The sequence below is a fragment of the Schistocerca piceifrons genome, chromosome 7 (assembly GCF_021461385.2).
Source record: "Schistocerca piceifrons isolate TAMUIC-IGC-003096 chromosome 7, iqSchPice1.1, whole genome shotgun sequence".
In the NCBI taxonomy this organism is placed as follows: Eukaryota; Metazoa; Arthropoda; class Insecta; order Orthoptera; family Acrididae; genus Schistocerca; species Schistocerca piceifrons.
The window spans coordinates 183474733-183490838 of NC_060144.1; the positions used below are offsets into that span (position 1 = coordinate 183474733).

The 16106-nt window shown below is 45.0% G+C and overlaps 1 protein-coding gene and 1 non-coding gene across 2 annotated transcripts in view; one reads left to right on the plus strand and one right to left on the minus strand.

The window, feature by feature from the left end:
- Nucleotides 1-16106, plus strand: part of LOC124805538 (lutropin-choriogonadotropic hormone receptor-like) — an 860476-nt gene that overhangs the window by 292418 nt on the left and 551952 nt on the right. The gene's annotated exons all lie outside the window — the stretch shown is intronic.
- On the minus strand, nucleotides 14629-14703 carry Trnas-uga. Its single transcript has one exon. It is a non-coding gene; the product is annotated as a tRNA-Ser (tRNA).

Consider the following 16106-nt stretch of genomic DNA (forward strand, 5'->3'; position numbering starts at 1 on the left):
ACCCTAGTCCGTCCTGTTACACGGTTCGCGAACATTTACAACATTTTCGCACACCTTCCCATGAATAACACTGCAGGCAAACAGTTGGAATGCACACTCACCGTCCTATCGTGTCATCGGGTCTCAGTTCGAAACACGACTCATCACTGAAGATGATTTTACTCCAGTCAATGGAATTCCAGGCCGAAGAAGAGATTGGAGACTAAATATCTTCAACATCTCGCGGCCCTGTCAGCAACTGTGTAAATATTAATTTTAATTTTAATAATTAACAGCCTCAGTTGCACTTTTTGCCTAGAATTTTAGAATGAGTTTAGTGTTTTCTGCAACTCATACCATAAATTCTCCAATAAGCTCAATCAGGCACGTGTATTAGTTTTTTACTTGATTCTAGACCACTTCAAATATACTAATTTTGAATAATGACCATCTACACTCCTGGAAATGGAAAAAAGAACACATTGACACCGGTGTGTCAGACCCACCATACTTGCTTCGGACACTGCGAGAGGGCTGTACAAGCAATGATCACACGCACGGCACAGCGGACACACCAGGAACCGCGGTGTTGGCCGTCGAATGGCGCTAGCTGCGCAGCATTTGTGCACCGCCGCCGTCAGTGTCAGCCAGTTTCCCGTGGCATACGGAGCTCCATCGCAGTCTTTAACACTGGTAGCATGCCGCGACAGCGTGGACGTGAACCGTATGTGCAGTTGACGGACTTTGAGCGAGGGCGTATAGTGGGCATGCGGGAGGCCGGGTGGACGTACCGCCGAATTGCTCAACACGTGGGGCATGAGGTCTCCACAGTACATCGATGTTGTCGCCAGTGGTCGGCGGAAGGTGCACGTGCCCGTCGACCTGGGACCGGACCGCAGCGACGCACGGATGCACGCCAAGACCGTAGGATCCTACGCAGTGCCGTAGGGGACCGCACCGCCACTTCCCAGCAAATTAGGGACACTGTTGCTCCTGGGGTATCGGCGAGGACCATTCGCAACCGTCTCCATGAAGCTGGGCTACGGTCCCGCACACCGTTAGGCCGTCTTCCGCTCACGCCCCAACATCGTGCAGCCCGCCTCCAGTGGTTTCGCGACAGGCGTGAATGGAGGGACGAATGGAGACGTGTCGTCTTCAGCGATGAGAGTCGCTTCTTTCTTGGTGCCAATGATGGTCGTATGCGTGTTTGGCGCCGTGCAGGTGAGCGCCACAATCAGGACTGCATACGACCGAGGCACACAGGGCCAACACCCGGCATCATGGTGTGGGGAGCGATCTCCTACACTGGCCGTACACCACTGGTGATCGTCGAGGGGACACTGAATAGTGCACGGTACATCCAAACCGTCATCGAACCCATCGTTCTACCATTCCTAGACCGGCAAGGGAACTTGCTGTTCCAACAGGACAATGCACGTCCGCATGTATCCCGTGCCACCCAACGTGCTCTAGAAGGTGTAAGTCAACTACCCTGGCCAGCAAGATCTCCGGATCTGTCCCCCATTGAGCATGTTTGGGACTGGATGAAGCGTCGTCTCACGCGGTCTGCACGTCCAGCACGAACGCTGGTCCAACTGAGGCGCCAGGTGGAAATGGCATGGCAAGCCGTTCCACAGGACTACATCCAGCATCTCTACGATCGTCTCCATGGGAGAATAGCAGCCTGCATTGCTGCGAAAGGTGGATATACACTGTACTAGTGCCGACATTGTGCATGCTCTGTTGCCTGTGTCTATGTGCCTGTGGTTCTGTCAGTGTGATCATGTGATGTATCTGACCCCAAGAATGTGTCAATAAAGTTTCCCCTTCCTGGGACAATGAATTCACGGTGTTCTTATTTCAATTTCCAGGAGTGTATTTTATATGGCCCGTATTGCCGGATGTTAGAGATTAGATATAGACTTGTTCCTAAGTTCAGTCATGACCATTTGTGTACTAAGTCAATAAGATGTTCATGCGTTATAACCATAGCTAAGCAAGCGCTTAACATTTACGTCTTCAAAACTTCTAGACCTAGCCGTAATAATGACTCAGCTATACCTTTTACGTCACTTTACTAGAAAATTCAAGGTCAGGAGTTAAGATCACGTCTTGTCCCAAAAGGTAACTGTCATACAGTTCATGCGCAGGCGCAAGTAATTGTGTCCGCCTAGGCGGGCCTCATGACGCTACGGTCAGTTCCAGTACAGCGCTCGTGGCTGCCGCATCGCGTTCGCGAAGTGGGGCCGAGGCAGTTCCAGATAAGTTTTATAGTCTGACGACCATTTATGGATTTGTAGTTTTAGCTTGACGATATCCACTATGGAAAGACGGTAGTTACTGTTATTCTGAAGAAGTTTGGGATATCCCGACTGAAACCTAGGTACATTCTAGGCAAACAGTGCAACTGAGGCTGTTAATTATTAAAATTAAAATTAATGTCTGGAGACTCCCCGTTCGGCAATAGGATACCAACCTGATTGTCGCCCGCCGTACAGCCCGGCAACAAGGAGTATTGGTCTGAAGTCCATTCGTTTTCATAGCAGAACTCCTTTGTCATCTGCAGCACACTTACAGCACAGCGGTACGCTGACGATATTCTACGCCGTGTTTTGTTGCCCGCCATGCAAACCATTCTGAGCTTACATTTCGTCAAGATAAAGCCCGGCCGTTCACGGAAAGAGCTGCTACTGCTTGTCTTCGAGCTCGTCAAACCCTACTTTAGTCAGAAAGGTAGTCGAATTTTTGAGAATTATTGGCAGGAACCTCCAACCTGCTCGGGATTTAGACGATACAACGCGCCAGTCTGACATAATTTGACACGACATCCTTCAAGAGGACATCCAACAACTCTATCAGTCAATGCCAAGACGAACAACTGCTTGTATAAGGGCCAAATGTGGAAACTCTTTCAGATTAAATCAACCAATTTTTCTGAAATTATGATCAAATGTTTACCTTTATATGTACATCACATCTACTGATTTCCGTCCCATTCGGATAATTCGTTCATGGTGCGTCGCTTTTTTCTTAGTAATCTGTACTAATAGTGCCATGGATGCAGATACTATTTAAGCTAGGATGATCGATTCAGGATGACTTCAGGCTCTAGGGTGCCTAATGCCAGTTCCTCTGCAGTCGTGAACTCATAAATGCTTCCTCAGCAGTGACGGTATGTATTATCTGAGACTGTCGCCCAGTGGCGTCGAAGGTGTGGTCAGGCATTGACCCTGCGACTCCTCAGGGGGGAAGAGCATTGTTGTGACGGCGGTAGTAGCTCCCCGTTCAGCGAAGCACAGCAATGCAGTGTCCTTGTGCGGTAATCATTCCTCAATGGTGCTGCGTCAGACACTGACATGATACGCCAGTCCAAGTACGGGACGTGATAGGCGGTACTGACAATCACTGGCGGATGAGCAGCGTAGACTGGTGACTGCTCGACAACGGGTTGGGAGCGAGGCACCCTGACGCACAGGTTGCAAACCAGAGTCCCCCTGGAGGCACTAAGAAGCTGTTTCGTATCACCCTGAAGGTGGACCCAGCTGGATGGCGCTATATCACATCCCGGAAGCTCATAGACCACCAACTAACACAAGCTGGATGCAATCATAGCTGGGTGACGCACATCCGACCATCGGCTGACGTAGAGAACGCCTCGGCGTTGGTAGCAGTCGAAGACAGCATACTGCCAGGTCTGGACTGCGAGTGTTAACGGTAGATTTACTCAGTGTTCTTACGACCGGGCCCGAACTCTGGTTACGTAGGGACGTTGGGCCAGGCTTAGGGTAATTCATCTCGCTATTCTTGCGGGGTGACATCTGGCACGTTGCCGCCTCAGCAATATTCAGGCACTGACAGCGGCAACTAGCTGTCCCTCCTGGCCATGGGACCTTAAGTCAGTTCACAGGAGTGCTGTCGCAGTAATGTCATTATAGATGTTAAACATTAATAACTGCCACAGCCTTTTAAAATAAAAAGTAACGCGTCTTTTGATTGTAATGTAAGGTAAATCTGTAACATTATTGAGAATTGTGGGGAGCAGTACTGAAGGTCTTCACTTCGATAGCCGTCAGTCCAAGCATTTTTATGTGTTACGCACCACTTCTACCACATCAGTCAGCGTTTTTTGACGTAAAAAAACCCGAGGTGGATCGTGGTTCGTTTCCCACGATTATTCGTTGGCCCTCCTGTGAGTGGCTGGACAAGACAGTTCAAAGATAGCATGAAGGCAACAGCATACCACATGCAACAGGGGCATGCCTAGCAAAACACTGTGCCGTTAAAAATAAACTTCAGGCATATGACAGCTTTAGCTTTTTCTAGGTATAATGTAGCGCAAAAATTAACTTAGTCTATCGATAACGTTCGCCCAAGTCGATCACATAAAACATCTCTTGTAACTTACTGTCCCAGTTTCACATGTGTTCCATACTGTGCTGTAACCTCACGTGTAACAGACTTGCACACTATTTCACAATGCCTTGTGTCAATATTTAATTAACCATGATTATGCCGAAAGAGAATATACAAGTTCTGAGAGTAAATATCGTTTTATACAACAAAAAACAACTCTACTTTCTACGGGTGGATGTATAAGTACACAAAATAAAGAAAAGATAGTATATAAAATTTGACAAGTGAAATACTTTTTGCTACAAGCCTTCCCCTGTAGTATATTACGTAAGGTCGACATTCTTTAACACATTATGAAAAGATTACCTCATGGCTTAGGTTTTCCGTAATATTCGCAAATGGCTCTAAGCGAATGCAGGGTGGTTCTTTCAACAAGGGTAGAGTCAGCCTTTTTTACGCGCACTGCCCAGCTTTGATAGATTTCTATTTCTAATTGATGTGATATACAACTTCAACGTTCCTTCCACTTTTCGACGTAGGTTGGGAGACTTACAGATATTTTCGTATTACCACACATACAAAAATGGTTCAAATGGCTCTGAGCACTATGCGACTTAACTTCTGAGGTCATCAGTTCCCTAGAACTTAGACCTACTTAAACCTAACTAACCTTAGGACATCACACACATGCATGCCCGAGGCAGAATTCGAACCTGCGACCGTAGCGGTCGCGCGGTTCGAGACTGTAGCACCTAGAACCGCTCGGCCACCCCGGATGGCATCACACATACAGAATAATAAACAAGTTCTTGAAATTTGGAAATTTGTGGTAAGGTCTTATGGGACCAAACTGCTGAGGTCATCGGTCCCTAAGCTTACGCACTACTTAATCGAACTTCAACTAACTTACGCTAAAAACAACATACACACCCCTGCCCGAGGGATGACTCGAACCTCTGACGGGGGGAGCTGCGCGGGCCGTGACAAGACGCCTGAGACCGTGCGGCTACCCCGCTGGGCTATAAGTTCTTCTTTTGGTCTACAGTTTGAATACTGGTATTATTCAACTCTCCATGCTAATCTATCCTCTACAAATCTCTTTTCGTAACTTACCACTATCCACATGCATTTTAGCCTGCTTACAGTATACACTGAGGAGACAAAGGTCATGGGATACCTCCCACTATCCTGTCGGACCTCATTTCGCCCTCAGTAATGCAGCAACTCGACGCGAAATGGATTCAGCAAGTCATTGGAAGTCCCTCGCAGAAATATCGAGCCATGCTGCCTCTACAGCCGTCGATAATTTCGAAGGTTCTGGCGTAGAGTTTTGTCCACGAACTGACCTCTTGATAAATACCATAAACGTTCCACGGGATTCATGTCGGGCGATCTTGGTTGCCAAACCATTCGCTCGAGTTGTCCAGAATGTTCTTTAAACGAGTCGCGAAAAACTGTGGCCAGGTGACATGGCGCGTTGTCATCCATAAAAATCGCGTCTTTGTTTGGTAACACGAAGACCTTGAATCCCTGCGGATGGTGTCCAAATAGCCGAGCGTAACCATTTATAGTCAATGATCGATTCAGGGAGTGGAGGGGGAGGAGTAGGAGATTAGTCTTTAACGTCCCGTCGACAACGAGGGCATTAGAAACGGAAGATCGATTCAGTTAGACCAGAGGACCTAGTCCGTTCCATGCAAACAGAATCCACATCATTGTAAAGCCACTAGCAGCTGGCACAGAGCTTTGTTGACAGCATGGGTCCATGGCGCCGTGGGAATTGCGCCACACTTGAACCCTACTATCAACTGAAATCGGGGACCAGGCCACGGTTTTCCAGTCGTCTGAGATACAACCGATATAGTCACGAGGCCTGGAGAGACGCTGCAGGCGATGTCGTGCTAATAGCAAAGGTATTCGCGTCGGTGATCTGCTACCATTGCTCATTACCACCTAATTTCGCCGCTCTGTCCCAACGAATTCGTTCGTCGTACGTCTCACATTGATTTATGCGGTTATTTTATGCATTGTTGCTTGTCGGTTAGCAATGACAGCTCTACACAAACGCTGCTGCTCTCGGTCGTTAAGTGAAGGCGACGACCAATGCATTGTTCGTTGTGAGAGGTAATCCCAGAAATTTGGTATTCTCGGGACATTCTTGACACTGTGTTCTCAGAATATTGAATTCCCTAGCGTTTTCAGAAATGGAATGTCCCATGTGTCTAGCTCCAACTTCCAATCCGCGTTCAAAGCCTGTTAATTGCCGTTGTGCGGCCATAATCATGTTGAAAACTCTCGCACATGAATCATTTGAGTACAAATGACAGCTTCGCCAATAGACTGTCCTTTCATACTTTGTGTACGCGGTACTACCGCGATCTGTACACATGCATATATCTATGCCATAAATTTTGTCACCTCAGAGTACAAGGTTAAATCTCCCTCTGTAATGTTAACCCAACTCCTTCACCCCACACTTCTTTCTATTACCCGCTTGATAACTTTTAGTGCCTCAGGCTGTGTCCTATCACTCGTTACCTTTTTCAGTCATGTTTTCCTAAAGTTTTCTTGTTCCCCAATTCGATTCAGTATCTCATTTGTTACTAGCTCTACCCATCTAAACTTCAGCATTCTTCTATAGTACCACATTTCAAAAGCTTCTATCTTCTTCTTGTTAGAATTGCCCATCATCTGCTTTTCACTTCCATACAAGATTGCACTCTAGCCAGACAAATACCTTCAGAAAAGACTTTATGAAACTTACATTTATATTTCATGATAACAAATTTCCCTTTTTCAGAATGCTTTTCTTCCCCCTATTACCTGTCTGCATTTTAGATCTTCCATTCTTTTTTCGTCATCAGTTATTTTTCTACACAAGTAACAGAACTCATCCAATACTTTTAGTGTCTCATTCCCTCCTCTAATTCCCTCAGTAACACCTGATTTAATTGCAATACATTGCATTATCCTTCTTCTACTTTTATTGATATTCAGCCTACAATTACTTTCAAAAAAACAGTATCCATTCCTTTCAACTGCTTTTCCAAGTTCTTAGGCGTCTCTGACAGAATTACAATGACAGTAGTCGCTCTATAGTTTCTAAACGTGGTGTAAATTTCCATATATTGGCTACATTTCAGACAGTCTTGCAAAAAAGTTAGTCTTGGAACTACAGACCTATATTTTATAATGCCAATAACATATCAAAATTTTTATTCAATAGTGAAGGCAAATTGCAACACTTGGTACAGTGTGGTGTATATAAAATTACTTGATGGCAGTGTGTAAAAGTATGGTGGTCAGTTAGGCACAGCTGTGGCAGTTAGGCTACGTGAACCTGAGAGAATCTGACGATTTACGATCATCTTTTAGCAGAAAACCGTACATATGACGTAGAATGCGAAGTTCGACATTCTGTCAAAAAAAGCAGAAAGATGATAGACTTAGCAAATCAATAAACGTATGAAACAGAAAGCCAGCCTAATATTAAACAATCAGTTTCCATTGTCTCCGTTGTTAAATTAATTCCATTGTCTCCGTTGTTAAATTAAGTTTTCGTTACAAATACTAGATTCAAAAGGTAAATTCATTTTAGTTTTCATCATTCGTTATGTGTATCTCCACATAGAAACTTTGTTTACCCATCCTTTTTTCTTTTTTTTAGTTAATGCAATTATTGTAATATTTTCTTATGCAAACACTTTATCATTTTTTTATCTTATGTACAAATAATATATTTGTAAGTTGCACAACATGTTTATCTCATTTGTGACTTGCAGTTGTCACCTGGAAGATGGCGTGAGAACCCACAAACCGGTTCGTGACAAAATAAATATAATTTTCAAGAACATTATTATCATGTTCTACCAAGTATTAACGCAAAATCCAGTTAATGTTAAAAAGATAACTCTTCCATGGAAGTTAAGTAATTCTTCAATATTTTGACGAACATTTTTCTCACAACTTTCTCATTGCAAATGATTTTAAGGTCGTTATTATTTTTTATTTTTTATTTTAATGAATACGCTGCAACAATCCTGTGTTATAAGCATTTATGCACCTCTAATAGTTCGGTCATTCTTGCGTATGAGCCACCTATTTTTCACTTTTGCTTACTATAGACTTAGCAAATTAATCAAAAAATAGTGATGCAGAGGAGACGTCATGCTCTTATCTTCATTCTTGATAATGACCTAATTTCTATGGCGAAGAGAATCCACCAGTTTCCTCAGATATGCTACATTCAGCTGAAGCCATACATTGATCGCTAGATCCAACTGAGCTATCAAATGCGGGTATGTTCATTGCTAAGTTTGTCGCTCCCTCCCTAGTATTCCCAGATATTTCTGTAGAATTCGGATTAGGTGAGTTATCTGGCCAGACGAATAGCGAACGCGGTTTTCGTTATCTTGGAAGATGGCACTACTAATAACATACTCGTCATGAAGGTACAAGACGCGGCAACATTTCTTGACTAAGAATTTTGAATTAAGGATCCTGATTGATATTCGCGGTAGAATGAATGAGTGAGTCCAAGTCACGATACGAAAAAGCCCCACAAAACATCACAGAACGATGTTTGGTCTCAACTACACCCTCCACACACTTTGGGCTTAACGCCTTATTAGGCCTTCAGTGCACACCTAGCATCGTTTGCGAAGAAGCAAAGTCGCGATTCGTCGGACCACAATGCATGCTTCTAATCTGCTATTGTTCAGTGTCTAAAGACGTGCTGCTGTATTTGTCGACGTCAGTGATGGCTTTTTGCGAGGTGCTCGACTCCAGAAGTCCATTGCAAGCAGTTTCCTTCGCTTCGTTTGCTCGGAAAATGATTGAGTTGGACAGGTATTCATTGACGTCAGCAATTATTGTCGGATTCGAAACTTATTGCCTTTGACAATACATGACTCTTGTCTCTGGTCGCTGTCTGTTACGAACTTTTTACCACCGCTGCTACTACGGCACGTTAAGTGACTGCAAATGATACTCCATTCCTTGTCGAGACGTTGAGCAGTTGGTACATCAAGAAATCGGGCAAGTTTATTCATCGTGTCTCATGGGCACGCCAATGAACGATAGCTGCTTTCTGTCATTCTGTCGACTCTCCATCGAACCGTATTACCGCGCTGATTCACACAACTAACTGGCACATATCCACTGTAAGCCTCCTACTTTATTTTCGTATTCAGGTAACATGTAAATATGTACACTGAAACATGCCCTGCATAAAATGCCGTCTGCTAGCCGACTGTACTGTTTGTAAAGAAACGGGACAAGAATGGAACAGGAGTAGCTTATTTTGTGCAACGTAGTGATAACTGGCGTAATGAAAGTTGTCTGAATTGTATAAACGTACTAAGTTTTGATATGCACTTGGTCTAATATCTGAAGTGTAATTCCTTTCGACACATCGAAATTAAACATATAACCAGTTTGTAGTTGCCATACAATTCTTTATTACAAGCACATGTTCCTAATGAAATTAACAGCAACAGCGATTATAATAAAAGGCACCTGCCCTACCGAACCACCAGCAGGACTCAGATTAAAACATTAATCCATTAAAGTCCGATAGACACAGATCTTTCAAGATTTCCTCAATCAGTTTTCACTAATTAACACAATGTTCATAAAACCACCATTAATCAAATTTAACTGACATAACTGAATCACACAAACCTTTTAACATGCTTCAGGACTTACATAGAAATTGGCTTTCACATAACTCATATTAAATTCTAAAACTGCTTCCAACAACTAAGCCGGCCGTTGTGGCCGAGAGGTTCTAGGCGCTTCAGTCAGAAACCGCGCTGCTACAGTCGCAAGTTCGAATCCTGCCTCGGGCATGGATTTGTGTGATGTCCTTAGGTTAGTTAGGTTTAAATAGTTCTAAGTCTAGGAGACTCATGACCTCAGATGTTAAGTCCCGTAGTGCTTAGAGCCATTTTAACAATCTAACAACTAAAACATCTTCCATGGACTGATCTTAAGCAATTCTAACAAATTAAAAGTATTATCAGATTAATACACTGAAATAGGCTTCTCTTTAGTATTACTTACAGGCACGAGATTCACGTTTCATCCCCAGAATATAATAATAGCACATTAAATAGTCTTGAAATGGGGCCGTTTCAATTTTACGTTGAAAATTAGTGATGGACGCAAGCAGACCTAAAGGTTCTAACAGATACAGGAGATTCACGGACCAGAAGGTGAAGTAGAACTATACTCAACTTTGAGCTACAATTAAGCTTCCGCAAAACCAAACCGCTCCACCGCAGAGATGGAATTGCAGGACACTAACAACGTAACCATAGACACCGATCCAGTTCCTTAAATTTCCCTCTTCCACCGTGATACCCCTATCGAAGTTTGCTCTCGCCGACCACTGCCAATTATCTGAAACATAAACACATCAGCGGCAGACAACAAAAATGGCTTTGAGCACTATGGGACTTAAATTCTGAGGTCATCAGTCCCCTAGAACTTAGAACTACTTAAACCTAACTAACCTAAGGACATCACACACATCCATGCCCGAGGCAGGATTCGAACCTGCGACCGTAGCGATCGCGCGGTTCCAGACTGTAGCGCCTAGAACCGCTCGGCCACCCCGACCGGCGGCAGACAACATTCCGGCGCATCAGATACACAACACATATCTGCCCAACTGGTTATAAATAAACCTTTAATTAAACGCGGCGCAAAATGAACCCAAGCAGAACTAACCTACGTGATCACTTGGCCAGAACGGCTCTTAAAAATTTGATTAGCCAATTCTCTAAAGCAAACAAATAAAATAATAACATAGAAATAGGAAATAGGAAAAATTATTTCGGCCCGCTCTCGATCGCCAGGCACGGACTTACACACAACTTGGTATGACCTCTAGCTACGCATTAAGCACGGGTTCATGCCTATTTGTTGTGCGTAGCTAGCACTCCCTTAAACGGCGTCAACATATCAGGAGGCCAGATCAAATACAGTGACAAGTAACTGAAACAATCAAGATAGTTTTCAGTGCACTCCGGCATTCAGTTACCATGAACAGAACCCACCAAGGGACAATTCGACGACTCCAGTTCATTCGCTTTGAGTAACATGTAACAGACGGGAAGGAAATCTGTTCTTCGTATCTCAAGGAAATCCCAATCACCGTCAGCAGTGGATCTGCATTCCAACGGCTAAACACGCCGCAGCGGCTGCCGACGCTCCTCCGTCGTACCGACTCTGCCACTCGCCACGCTGCATACATCCACAGCGCCACACCTCACTGTCGCTCACACAGCTGATACCCGAACTCAAGCCCCCAGCAGAGCGTGCGAGCCGCAGTTAAACAGCGATCCGCCAGATGCGAAGAAGACAAGCAGGCATCGAAAATCGACTCACAACGATCGGGATGACAATCGATGGAGACGCGCCAGCAGTGTACCAGCTCAATATCGGTAACGTATATAGGGGTTGGACAAAATATGTGGAAACACCACTAGAAATGCAAGCTTTAACATAAATTCCGGTGCTAGCCAAGCCTGCAGGTTGCGCTGTCGTACATGACCACGAGCGGAACCTGTCCAAAGTCCTCGATACTGCGTAAGTGCCAGGTGTGACCAGAACAGTGCTCTGTGTAGTTGTGGGAGCACTATGTTGGATACAAGTCAATTCTAACGTGGGTACATTTTTTGTGCTCGTATGGTGGACGTTTCTGTAACCCAGGTGACACGCCCGCTAAACCCGCTGGGCGGAACAAGTGATTAGGTTTGTGGAAAGGGCCAAATATTGTTGGGGTCAGTTTCACCTTAAAATTGTAATTTATTGTAATTTAATAACACATTTACAACCAAAGTGGCACATAGCTGAACCTTTACAACTACGAGTTTCAAACTTCATATCTTTCACGGCTGAAGGCCTCCAATCAAGAAATCTTAAAAATCAACAAGGTAAATTTCTAGTGACTGAAAACACAGTTACAATTGCAAATAAAATAATAAGGCTGACGGCCTCAAGGCAAGGGGGGATAAACAAACAAACAAGATGCAGTACAAATGGCTGAGGGCCCACAATAAAATTTTCACGTTTTTAAAATAAACTACAATAACCCTTCAAAGACAGAAGGCCCCAACGTTTAAGCTTGAAAGGTAATTTTAAGAATAAGGTTCCAAGCCGCAATGTGTAAGATTGAAAGGTAATTTTAGGAATAAGGTTCCAAGGCAGAAGGCCCACAATTATTTTTCCAAAATTAAAAAAAAATATATAACCATAAGCCTTAAGTTTTAAGTAGCTGAAACTGGACTAAAAGAAAAGACAACACAACGGCAGTAACCTTTCAGCAAATATTCACTAGCCGGAATTCAAACCTACTTACATAAAACACAGTAAAACCAAGAATTTCTTTTATCATTGACTATGATAGATTATAAACAGACAATTAAACACTGGTGAGAAAGGCAGTAAAGACAACAACTCTCAGAAGCCTCCAGAGGGTCGGTCTGCCCTCGTTCACTTAGGTGAGATGGGTGGTGAGCCCAACTACACTTGATCCATCGGAAACCCAACCAAGGGACAGCCACGGACTGACCGACAAAACGACTTGCTTGCCACCAATCGGTACATGAGAACTCAACACAAAATGTTACGGACGTAATTATCCACAATCAAATATGTACATGTATTAAGCTGTCAAAACTACACAGCGTGTTGGACAGTGACAACAAGTGAGGAAAGGATGTTAGTGGCCAGGGCAGGTAACCAAAACACTAACGGCCACAAGGCAGAAAATTCCGCTGGTGCACTTGAATGGTAGTCAACCATTATAGTTAACTCCACCGCACGGCGGCTAAATTTCAGCAGTACAAACACTCGGTGTTGCTCACAGGAAAACCTCCCAACAGGGAACCACCGAAACGAACCACACTACATGAATGGACGTGGCTTGGGCAGTTGAAACCACTACTCATCTTTGACGTCCTGCGTCGGTGAATCACGAAGCTCATAGCGACCGAACAGCTCCACAAACACTCCGACAGGGACCGCCAGTGGACCCAGCCGACTGCACCGCGTGGAGATAACTTGCATGGTCACAGCAACCGACCAACTCCATTCAGAATGCTGACAACATCTATAATAATCGTCAGTGGAAATAACGCCAACTACACACACAACCTGACAAACACTTGCACGAAGACCTGAACGATACCCAACAGTAACTAAGCACGCACAAAGCAAATCGGGAGTTGATGCACACACACACACAGCCGACTCATGAACGATCGGCGAGCCAAAACAAGTCGTTCGGTAGGACGATCCACCAAGACCGTGGCCCGGCTCAAGTGATGCGTGGCGGCCATGGTCAGGCGAGCCATGTCGACGCAGACCTCAGTGCTCCAACCCGACTGCACTAGTGCTGCATTGCGACTCCCCAAATGACAGGTCCGGACTGCGCTCCAGAGGCGTTCCAACTGACTGGCAGCCGGAAATCGCGACCCGAACTCCTTACGACAGACAACGACCGGGAAGTAATAGCAGTTGAGCAAAGATACTACGAGAGCGGATATGTCGATACGTGCTGCTAACGCCGTTCAAGGTCAGGCAAAGCAGCAGCTCAGTGACAGTAGTAATTTAAATTAACGTAATGAGGTGGAAGTACGTTAAAAACAGGGTGTAAAAGACATGATGGCTGGAACACGAGCCACGCACGCCTCACCAGATAGCCGAAATGTTTGGTGCTTCAAGAGGCACCGTGACGGAGATTTATATCGCATACAGGGACAGCGGAAAAACATCATCCACGAAGTCACAAAGCAGACGAAAGTTTGTGTCGATTGCTCGTGACGGCCGGTCATTGAAGAGAAATAAGACGAAAAGAGGATGACAGCTGCAAAAGTCTCTGCGTTATTGAATGTGACACTATTGGCCCCTGCAAGCACGGAAACAATCCAGAAGGAGCTCCATAAGCAAATAATTACAGGGGAAGCTGGGATTACTGATTAAAATGATCGTGACAGGAAAAAGTGACGCCAACGCCATAAAACCTGGACTATGGAGCAATGGAACAAAGTCATTTGGTCAGATAAGTCTTCTTTCTCACGGTTTTCAACTTCTGACCGAATTTACGTCCCAAGAGTGAAACACTGCGGGGGGCGGTGATGGTTTGGGAAATCATATTGTGGTATTCCATAGTACCCATGGTTATGCTGCAAGGTCGCGTTACTAACAAGGATTATGTTCCTAGAATGAAATTTTCACTCTACAGTGGAGTGTGTGTTGATATGAAACTTCCTGGCAGATTAAAACTGTGTGCCGGACCGAGACTCGAACTCGGGACCTTTGCCTTTCACGGGCAACTGCTCTACCAACTGAGCTACCCAAGCACGACTCACGCCCCGTCCTCACAGCTTTAATTCCGCTAGTACCTCGTCTCCTACCTTCCAAAGTTCACAGAAGCTCTCCTGCGAACCTTGCAGAACTAGCACTCCTGGAAGAAAGGATTTTGCGGAGACATGGTTTAGCCACAGCCTGGGGGTTGTTTCTAGAATGAAATTTTCACTCTACAGTGGAGTGCGCACTGATATGAAACTTGGCAGATTAAAACTGTGTGCCGGGCCGAGACTCTCCGCAATATTTTTTCTTCAAGGAGTGCTAGTTCTGCAAGGTTCGCAGGAGTCCTTCTGTGAAGTTTGGAAGGTAGGAGACGAGGTACTGGCGGAATTAAAGCTGTGAGGACGGGGCGTGAGTCGTGCTTGAGTAGCTCAGTTGGTAGAGCACTTGCTCGGAAAAGGCAAGGGTCCCGAGTTCGAGTCTCGGCCCGGCACACAGTTTTAACCTGCCAGGAAGTTTCAAGGATTATGTTGCCAGTTCCGCTAGTCAGATCCATCCCACGTCACAGGGTTTGTTCCCTAAAGATGATGCTGTGTCCCAAGACGACAGCGCCCACGTTCACCCTGCTCGCATCGTGCAGGACTTGTTTTGTGAGTACGAGGATGTACTGTCGCATGTCCCCTGGCCACCACAGTCTGTAGATCTTAATATTGAGCTTTTGTGGTGGAGGCAAGAGCGCATGATCCACTGCCGTTACCTGAACTTACCTGAAGATTGGCCAGCTTGATTCCTGCCTCACGGAGGTACTTGTTCACGAGGTGAGAGGTTGTGGTCTTTTGTCCGTGTCAGAAGCCTCACCTAACACAGAAGTGTAGATATAAAACTATGTAGATTCAAATGGTTCAAATGGCTCTGAGCACTATGGGACTTAACATCTGAGGTCATCAGTCCCCTAGAACTTAGAACTACTTAAACCTAAGTAGCCTAAGGACATCACACACATCCATGCCCGAGGCAGGATTGGAACCTGCGACCGTAGCGGTCGCGCGGTTCCAGACTGCAGCGCCTAGAACCGCTCGGCCACTGGCGGCCGGCAAAACTATGTAGAGATTCCAGTACGTTCAATATATAAATATTAAATACATACTGTGATTTTAGGCTAGAGCTAAACATTTCTTGCCCTCAAACTTGTGACGTCAATTGCATTTGACTTTGCACTCGTGAAGTCCTCTATAGTGCATTTGGCGCGTACAGGGTGTTTCAGAAGTGATGGTCAATATTCAGGGATATGACAGGAATGATCATTCGAAACAAAAAAGTCAAGTAAACATGGGCTATAAAACGCATACCTTACTAGCTATGAGCAGTTCTTGATCTTCGAAACTGTGCAACAAATCTCTTCTACTGCAAGCTCTTTGCTTCCCATATTTTGGGAAGTGGTAGTATGGACCATAACA